Source organism: Hyla sarda, chromosome 12 (genome assembly GCF_029499605.1).
Source record: "Hyla sarda isolate aHylSar1 chromosome 12, aHylSar1.hap1, whole genome shotgun sequence".
Classification (NCBI taxonomy): domain Eukaryota; kingdom Metazoa; phylum Chordata; class Amphibia; order Anura; family Hylidae; genus Hyla; species Hyla sarda.
The window spans coordinates 60,267,728-60,277,968 of NC_079200.1; positions in this window are offsets into that span (position 1 = coordinate 60,267,728).

Genomic DNA, 10,241 nt, shown 5'->3' on the forward strand with positions numbered 1-10,241 from the left:
ACTTGGAATCTACCAATAAATCTACAACCATTTAACTTGTGCCACATTTATTCAACCCCTTTCTTCCCCTCAGGGTTCACCAACCTACCTGTGCCTCTCCAGCTGATGCAAGCTAAAACTCCTTCTGGCAAGCAAAGGGTTAAAGACTATTTTAGACAATCTGTCTCCAACCTGGTTTACAGCTGTAGCAAAACTTAACCTCTCAGCATTCCCTGACGGTGTTTGGTAGTTGGGGGCATGCTGCGAGTTGTAGTTTGTCAACTGAAGCCACAGGTTGGAAACTGTAGCTTTAACCAACAAAAAGATGGTTGAGAATGGTGTACAGTGTTGCAGTAGGTTTTATTGCAATTTGCCATTTCACTTTCTCATGGTTGTGTAGATGGGTCAGTCGTGAATTTATCATACGCGACTGTTTTGTCACAAATCTACGCCTGGCTTGACTGCGTGAATTACAAATCCTGTCAACCTTTTTGGTGCAGTGGGTTAAAGGGGTACTCCGGTGCTTAGACATCTTATCCCCTATCCAAAGGATAGGGGATAAGGTGCCTGATCGCAGGAGTCCCGCTGCTGGGGACCCCCGTGATCTTGCACGCAGCACCCAGTTTGTAATCAGTCCCTGGAGCGTGTTCGCTCCGGGACTGATTACCGGCGACTACAGGGCGGGCGGCGTGTGATGTCATGCCTCCACCCCCGTGTGATGTCACGCTCCGCCCCTCAATGCAAGCCTACGGGAGGGGGCGTGACAGCTACATCTGTACCAAATCCTTAGCTGCAGAAACTGCAAGTCAATTAACTGTGCAAAATATCTGCAGCCTTTGGATAAGACTAGATGTTCCTATATCATACTATGTTGCTATAGTGTTCTTCAGTGGATACAAATCTGCAGCAGAACAAAGTTAGACTATTCTTGGGTTTCTTTGAACAGTGCTATTCTTGTCATGACATAAATGGAAGCCATGATGCTAGCGTGAACATCTTATGCATTGTTCAAACCAAGCAGTTGCCATTACTTGGGTTCAGTATTCTTATATCCAGTTTTATAATGGTTTCCATGCATTTTTTTTATCAGGTAAAGATGTGGTAGTTACAAGTTCCTTTTTAACTGCCCCTCTTCCTTTCACTTCCCCAGTAATGCTTAAATGCCTTCCCTGTATTTGCAGCTGCCACTTGTGCAGGAAGGCTATTCCATGCATCCACCACTCTCTCAGTAAGTAATACTTCCTGATTCTGTATAATTCTCTGCTCCTTTTTTTTTTCTTTAAAATATCCTCTCCACCTTTTACTTTGTTTTCCTTTATTTATAGAAGTCTATATCGTGTTAAGGTCCTTTAACCTTTTGTGGTAACTGCCTTGGGGTGTAGTGTAGTTGGGGTGTTTCAGTATGAGGGGTTAATTTAACCCCTGTCACTCGTGACACCAGGGTGAGGGTTTATACGCTGAGGTAAATCTTCGGCCTATCGCCACCCTTCCTAGAAATGACAGGTGCATGCTTGAATGAAGGTCCACAATAGAGATGAACTTGCATAAACTTAATTGGATGTACTGTAAGTACCTCAGTAAACAGCAACAGTCTTGGCAATAGTCTCTATGCAGCACAGCAGTGATTGACAGATGCTGAGGACCATTGACTTATCCAAAATACTGTTAGAATTAGGATTGGTGCAGATTTACAGGTCTATTTAGGTCCGGTGATCTTGCAGAGTTAACAGGGATTGAAATAACTCTGTTTTGAAAAGATGGTCTTTGCCGCAAGGCTTGGGCCTAGTCACTGCTGATGACAGCTGCACAAATCCTCCTCCATCAGCAGCCCATGAGGAAAGAACGATTAATGGCCACCGCTCCCTTATATGGGGCAGGGACGTTTTGGATTGGTCTGCGTCAGCTGTCACTTACCGTTACAATGCATGGTGGGCGATCACCTGACTTCCTCCAAAGGTCCTTGAATCAGAAAACCATAGTTTTTGGAACGAATCACGTGACCCGGAGGGCCTGCGACACCACAACAAGGTAAGTATACATTATATACATATTCACACATTGAATTTGAATAATTTTAACTATTAAAGGGGTGACAAGGGGCTAATTAGTGATGAGGACCCCACCAGTACCTAGGGACTCTGACTTTGGGGACCTCACCACAAGGTAACGGATGCAATCTGGTACCGGGACACCACACTTTCCTGGTTAATTTTATCCTGCAATCCATGTACTAGTTTAGTAGCTCTTAGTAATCACATCTAGACCCCCCCCCCCCTTTCCATTCCATAGTGCCAGTAACCCTGTCCGTGCCAGTTAGCAGCTAATTTAAATATACAGAAACTGCTGTAACGGGCAAACAGCGCAGCACATTCGGGCAAGGTAGGACTCAAAATGTTTAGTCTCCCCCACTATCTATCAGTACCTGTGGATAGAGCGGGAGAAAACATGAGTGTTCCTTTAAGGACTTGGCCCATTTTGGTCTTTAACCCCTTAAGGACTCAGGGTTTTTCCGTTTGTGCACTTTCGTTTTTTCCTCCTTACCTTTTAAAAATCATAACCCTTTCAATTTTCCACCTAAAAATCCATATTATGGCTTATTTTTTGCGTCGACAATTCTACTTTGCAGTGACATTAGTCATTTTACCGAAAAATGCACGGCGAAACGGAAAAAAAAATCATTGTGCGACAAAATCGAAAAAAAACGCCATTTTGTAACTTTTGGGGGCTTCCGTTTCTACGCAGTGCATATTTCGGTAAAAATTACACCTTATCTTTATTCTGTAGGTCCATACGGTTAAAATGATACCCTACTTATATAGGTTTGATTTTGTCGCACTTCTGGAAAAAATCATAACTACATGCAGGAAAATTTATACGTTTAAAAATGTCATCTTCTGACCCCTATAACTTTTTTATTTTTCCACGTACGGGGCGGTATGAGGACTCATTTTTTGCACCGTGATCTGAAGTTTTTATTGGTATGATTTTTGTTTTGATCTGACATTTTGATCACTTTTTATTCATTTTTTAATGTTATAAAAAGTTACCAAAATACGCTTTTTTGGACTTTGGAATTTTTTTGCGCGTACGCCATTGACCATACGGCTTAATTAATGATATATTTTTATAGTTCGGACATTTACGCACGCGGCGATACCACATATGTTATTTTTTTTACACTGTTTTATTTTTTTTATGGGAAAAGGGGGGTGATTCAAACTTTTATTAGGGAAGGGGTTAAATGACCTTAACACTTTTTTTTTTACTTTTTTTTTTGCAGTGTTATAGGTCCCATAGGGACCTATAACACTGCACACACTGATCTCTCATCCTGATCACAGGCGTGTATTAACACGCCTGTGATCAGCATTATCGGCGGTTGACTGCTCCTGCCTGGATCTCAGGCACGGAGCAGTCATTCATCGATCGGACACGGAGGAGGCAGGTAAGAGCCCTCCCGGTGTCCGATCAGCTGTTCGGGACGCCGCGATTTCACCGCGGCGGTCCCGAACAGCCCGACTGAGCAGCCGGGATACTTTCAGTTTCACTTTAGAAGCGGCGGTCAGCTTTGACCGCCGCTTCTAAAGGGTTAATACCGCACATCGCCGCGATCGGCGATGTGTGGTATTAGCCGCGGGTCCCGGCCGTTTAGCGCCGGGACCCACACGATATGATGCGGGATCGCGGCGCGATCCCGCTTCATATCGCGGGAGCCGGCGCAGGACGTAAATATACGTCCTGCGTCGTTAAGGGGTTAAATGGATACTCCCAGTGAAATAACGTTATTTAAAAAAAAAAAAACTGGTGCCAGAAAGTTAAACAGATTTGTAAATTACTTCTATTTAAAAATCTTAACCCTTCCAGTACTTATCAGCTTCTGAATATGCTCAAGTGGAAGTTCCCCTTTTTATGGATTAAGGAAATTTTTCTTTTTGCATCTTTGTTTTTTCCTTCTCCTTTTGAAATCCATAACTTTTTTTTTTTCCCCACCTCCAGACTCAAAGTTGTGTTTTGTGTGACTATTTGAACTTTGTAATGATACCTTTCATTTTAACACAAAATTGACCAGGAGGTCTTGGCGGCAGGAGTGGTGGCAGTGGTAGTCCTGGCGGCAGGATGTGAGGCCTGTTCACCTCCTGCTGTTGCTTAGCAACAACTCTCGGCATGCTGGGAGCTGTAGTTCAACAGCTGGAGTTCCAACTAAAACTCACAGCATGCCCTTTGGTAGTCTGTGCATGCTGGGGGTTGTAGTTAGGAAAAATGTGCCTCCAGCAGTTGCATGTGTGCATCCAGCTGTTTAACTACAACTCCCAGCATTCACAGACTACCTAAGGGCATGCTGGGAGGTGAAGCAGTGTGCCTCCAGCTGTTGCAAAACTAAAACTCCCAGCATGCACAGACTGTACATGCTGGCAGTTTCTAGTTATGCAGTCCTAATAGAGAGAAACCTGCCACTGAAGTCTAACCGTCCACGGCACTCTGGTATAGATGCTGTTCAGACCCTCTCGGTGCTCACATATAATGAATCGGTAACAAATCCATACAAAAGATGAAAAAGATGGAGCACTCACCAGGTCTGGTTATGCAACAGCTGGAGGCACACTGGTTGGGAAACACGGAGTTAAGGAACAGTCTGTGTAGCGCAACCAGTGCCTCCAGCTGATGCATAACTACAACTCCCAGCATGTATGGTCTGTCAGTGCATGCTGGGAGTTGTTCTGCTATTTAAAATTTGGGGGAATCGGCATTTCAATGGAAAAAAAATTAAGTTGTCAAACACCTGGGGGGTTAAGGCTCATTGGACCCCTTGTTAAGTTCCTTGAGGGGGTGTAGTTTCCAAAATAGTATGCCATGTTGGGGTTTTCTTTTTTGTTCTGGCACCATAGGGGCTTCATAAATGCGACATGCCCCCCAAAAACAATTTCAGAAAAACTCACTCTCCTAAATCCCATTGTCTCTGTCTCTTTCCTTTCTGAGCCCTCTAGTCTGCCTGCCGAACACTTGACATACACATATGAGGTATTTCCTTACTTGAGAGAAATTGGGTTACAAATGTTGGGGGGATTTTTCTGCTTTTACACCTTGTAAAAAGTCAAAAACTGGGTTTACAAGAACGTGTGTAAAAAAAAAAAAATGAAGATTTTGAATTTTTCTCCTTCACTTTCTCCTTCCTTCCTGTGAAACACCTAAACGGTTAACACACTTACTGAATGTCACTTTGTATACTTGGAGGGGTGCAGTATTTATAATATGAAGGCCCTTTAAATCCACTTCAAAACGTAACTGGTCCCTGAAAAATTAGAATTCTGAAAATTTTGTGGAAAATTGCTGCTGAACTTTGAAGCCCTCTGATGTCTTCCAAAAGTAAAAACATGTTAATTTTATGATGAAACTATAGACATATGGTATATGTGAATCAATATATCATTTATTTGTCTCTTCCTTATAAGCAGAGTTTCACAGTAAAAAATTACAATTTTAAAACTTTTCATCAAATTTGGGAATTTTTCACCAAGAAATTATTCAAGTATCGACAAATTTACCACTGACCTAAAGTAGAATATGTCACGAAAAAACTATCTCAGAATCAGAATGAAAAGTAAAAGCATCCCAGAGTTAATGCTTAAAGTGACAGTGGTCAGATGTGTTAAAATGGGCTGGGTCCTTAAAGGAGAACTCCAGAATATAAAAAAGTCGCCCTTACTGCCGGCAGTAAAAATAAAGATGTACATACCTTCCTCCGCTCCCCCGGTAACCAGCTCCGGTCTCCGCCCGCGCTCCACTTCCTGGTTGCCGGATGAATCGTACTGCGCTCAGCCAATCACCGGCTGCAGCAAAGTCCCAACTCGGCCGGCGATAGGCTGAGCGGCAGTGTGACGTTTTTGGCCCCGGCTGAAAGTGCCGGTGTAGTGAAGGATTTTGTGTCCTGAAGCGTTTTCACACTGCCGCTCAGCCTATCGCCGGCCGACTCTGACTTTGCTGCGGCTGGCGATTGGCTGAGCGCAGTATGATTCATCCGACCACCAGCAACCAGGAAGTGGATCACAGCGGAGACCGGAACCGGAGGCCCCGGGGGAGCGGAGGAAGGTATGTACATCTTTATTTTTACTGCCGGCAGTAAGGGCGACATTTTTTTATATTCTGGAGTTCTCCTTTAAGGACCCAGCCCATTTTAACACATCTGACCACTGTCACTTTAAGCATTAATAACTCTGGGATGCTTTTACTTTTCATTCTGATTCAGAGATTGTTTTTTCTTGACATATTCATCATGTTGTTGGTAAAATTTTGTCGATACTTGCATCGTTTCTTAGTGAAAAATTTGAAAATTTGCTGAAAAAATTTGAAAATTTTGCATTTTTCTAACTTTGAAGCTCTCTGCTTGTAAGGAAAATGGATATTCCAAATAATTTTTTTTCACAAATACAATATGTCTACTTTGTTTGCATCATAAAATTGACGTGATTTTACTTTTGGAAGACACCAGAGGGCTTCAAAGTTCAGCAGCAATTTTCCAATTTTTCACAAAATTTTCAAACTCACTATTTTTCAGGGACCAGTTCAGGTTTGAAGTGGATTTGAAGGGTCTTCATATTAGAAATACCCCACAAATGACCCCATTATAAAAACTGCACACCCCAAAATATTCAAAATGACATTCAGTCAGCGTTTTAACCCTTTAGGTGTTTCACAGGAATAGCAGCAAAGTGAAGGAGAAAATTCACAATCTTCATTTTTTACACTCATGTTCTTGTAGACCCAATTTTTGAATTTTTACAAGGGGTAAAAAGAGAAAATTTATACTTATTTTTGTAGCCCAATTTCTCTCGAGTAAGGACATACCTCATATGTCCATGAAAAGTGTTCGGCGGGCGCAGTAGAGGGCTCAGAAGGGAAGGAGCGACAAGGGGATTTTGGAGAGTACGTTTTTCTGAAATGGTTTTTGGGGGGCATGTCGCATTTAGGAAGCCCCTATGGTACCAAAACAGCAAAAAATCCCCACATGGCATACCATTTTGGAAACTAGACCCCTTGGGGAACGTAACAAGGGGTAAAGTGAACCTTAATACCCCACAGGGGTTTCATGACTTTTGCATATGTAAAAAAATATATATATTTTTTCACTAAAATGTGTTTCCCCCCCAAATTTCACATTTTTGCAAGGGTTAATAGCAGAAAATACCCCCCAAAATTTGTAACCCCACTCTTCTGAGTATGAAGGTACCCCATAAGTGGACCTGAAGTGCACTACAGGCGAACTACAATGCTCAGAAGAGAAGGAGTCACATTTGGCTTTTGGAGAGCAAATTTTGGTCGGGGGGCATGTCTCATTTAGGAAGCCCCTATGGTGCCACAACAGCAAAATAACCCCCACATGGCATACCATTTTGGAAACTAGACCCCTTGAGGAACGTAACAAGGGGTACAGTGAGCATTTACCCCCCCACTGGTGTCTGTCAGAACTTTGGAACAGTGGGCTGTACAAAATTTTTTATTTGCACAGCCCACTGTTCCAAAGATCTGTCAGACACCAGTGGGGTGTAAATTCTCACTGCGCCCCTCATTACATTCCGTGAGGGGTGTAGTTTCCGAAATGGGGTCACATGTGGGGTTTTTTTTTGCGTTTGTCAAAACCGCTGTAAGAATCAGCCACCCCTGTGCAAATCACCTCAAATGTACATGGTGCACTCTCCCTTCTGGGCCTTGTTGTGCACCCCCAGAGAACTTTGCGCCCACTTATGGGGTATCTCCGTAGTCGGGAGAAATTGCATTACAAATTTTGGGGGGCGTTTTTCATTTTTACCTCTTGTCAAAATGAACAGTATAGGGCAACACCAGCGTGTTAGTGTAAAAAATTTATTTTTTTACACTAACATGCTGTTGTAGACCCCAACTTCACCTTTTCATAAGGGGTTAAAGGAGAAAAAGCCCCCCAAAATTTGTAACACAATTTCTCCCGAGTACAGCGATACCCCATATGTGTCCCTAAACTGTTGCCTTGAAATACGACAGGGCTCCAAAGTAAGAGCGCCATGCGCATTTGAGGCCTGAATTAGGGATTTGCATAGGGGTGGACATAGGGGTATTCTACGCCAGTGATTCCCAAACAGGGTGCCTCCAGCTGTTGCAAAACTCCCAGCATGCTTGGACAGTCAACGGCTGTCCAGCAATACTGGGCGTTTCCCTCCCCCCCCCCCCCCCCCCCCCCCCCCCCTCGGCGTTTGCCCTGGATGCCTGCTGAAGGATTTCAGCAGGCATCCAGTTCCGATCTCTGCCCGGTCAGCGGCAGAGACCGGAAATACAACAGGACGTTCTCTAACGTCCTTGGGCATTAAAGCCCAGGTAGTGAGGACGTTAGAGAACGTCCTATGTCCTTAACAGGTTAAAAACAAGTTCCAAATTACAGGAAGGGAGAGAAGCTCAAATATTCATTTAACCCTTTGGGGGTCATGGTATCCAACATCACAATCCATTTCGTTTCCTTACGTAGGAGGGCCCTTGTGGCATCGCCTCCCGTTACCCATATAAATCTTATCAATACCCTTAACTTTCAATAATCTCCAATTTGATTGGTGCATGATCTTAAAATGTCTGGCTAGAGGTTTCCCACGTGATCCACCCTCGTCTATCCAATCATCACGTGCGGAATTTTTAATGTCTCTGTGCTCCATCACGCGCTCTCAATTCCCACGTGGTCATGCCTATGTAGATTTTATTACATGGGCAGCGCGCATGATAGACCACACCTGAGACACCACAGTTGATGGTATGGACGATCTTGTACTTCTTCGTCCCGCTGCAGTTAACAAATTCCTGAGTTCTTTCCATAGCGGAACAAGCTCCACATCTACCACACGGATAGTTGCCCCAGGGCGGTCCCTTAGATCAAAATAAGTATTGTCCCGACCTAGGAGGGACATAGTGGCTGGTCACCAATAAGTCCCTAAGGTTGGGTGCTCTCCTGGGTGTCATAAGGGGCCTATCCGGGAGTAGATGTCTCAACTTGGCATCACTGTGTAAGACGTGCCAATGGCGCGTCAAGATCCTCCGCATACCAGACCATTGTTTATTAAACTGGGATAGAAACCTTGTGTGTCCACTCCCCTCATCTTTCTTGTTCTCCTTCTTATTCATGAGTGTCTTCCTCAGTATTTGTTTCACCTGTAACAACTCCTGCATTATCTTATCACGTGGGTATCCCCTATTAGAGAATCTAACCATATCATCTGCTTGTCTATTGAATAAGGTATCATTAGAGCATATACGCTTAGCCCGTATGAGTTGCCCCCGGGGAATTCCCCCCAATCACATGGGGAGGGTGAAAAGAATTAGCCAACAGATAGGAATTGACGGAGGTCTCCTTCCTATGAAGGTCGGTCGATATTGACCCATCCATTTCAACTATCAACTTAACATCCAAAAAGTCCATACTAGATCGACTCCATTTGCTGGTCAACCTAACATTCATAGGATTGTCCTGTAAATAAACTAAAAACCTTTCTAAGTCGCCTGTCGGTCCCTGCCATACAAAAATGATGTCGTCAATATAACGACGCCACATGATGATGGACTGCACGCACGCATGCATGCTCACCTTCCTGGATCATTGCTCTCTCCCAGTATCCCATGAATAAATTTGCATATGGGGGCGCACAAGGCACCCCGATAGCAGTACCACTTACCTGTAAATAAAATTTGTCACAAAAAACAAAAAAATTGTGTCTCAAAACAAATTCCAATAATTCTAACAGTAAATGTATAAGTTGTGATGAAAGATTACTGGTACTGAGAAAGAATTTGCATGCGCGCAGTCCGTCATCATGTGCGATGGAAGTGTATAGCGACTCCACATCACTCGTCACAATGACCATATCATCCTCCAATCTAATTTCCTCAAAACATTTCAGGACGTCAGTGGAGTCGCGTAAATATGATGGCAGGGACTCGACAAGCGGCTTCAAATAAAAATCCAAAAACTGACATACCACCTCCGTCAAACTCCCTATCCCAGATATTATGGGACGTCCCGGGGGGCAAGTCACACTCTTGTGGACTTTGGGCAGGAGATATAGAGTTGATACCCTTGGATGAGTCACAACCAAGCCGTCCCGGACCTTCCTTGATATGATACCTTCATCCACAGCTCTATCCAAAATTCTACATAATTTACCCTGGAATACTGTCATGGGATTCTTGGACAATTGACGATACACTCCACCATCATTTAGCTGGTGTCTAGCCTCCTTCTCATACATGTCACA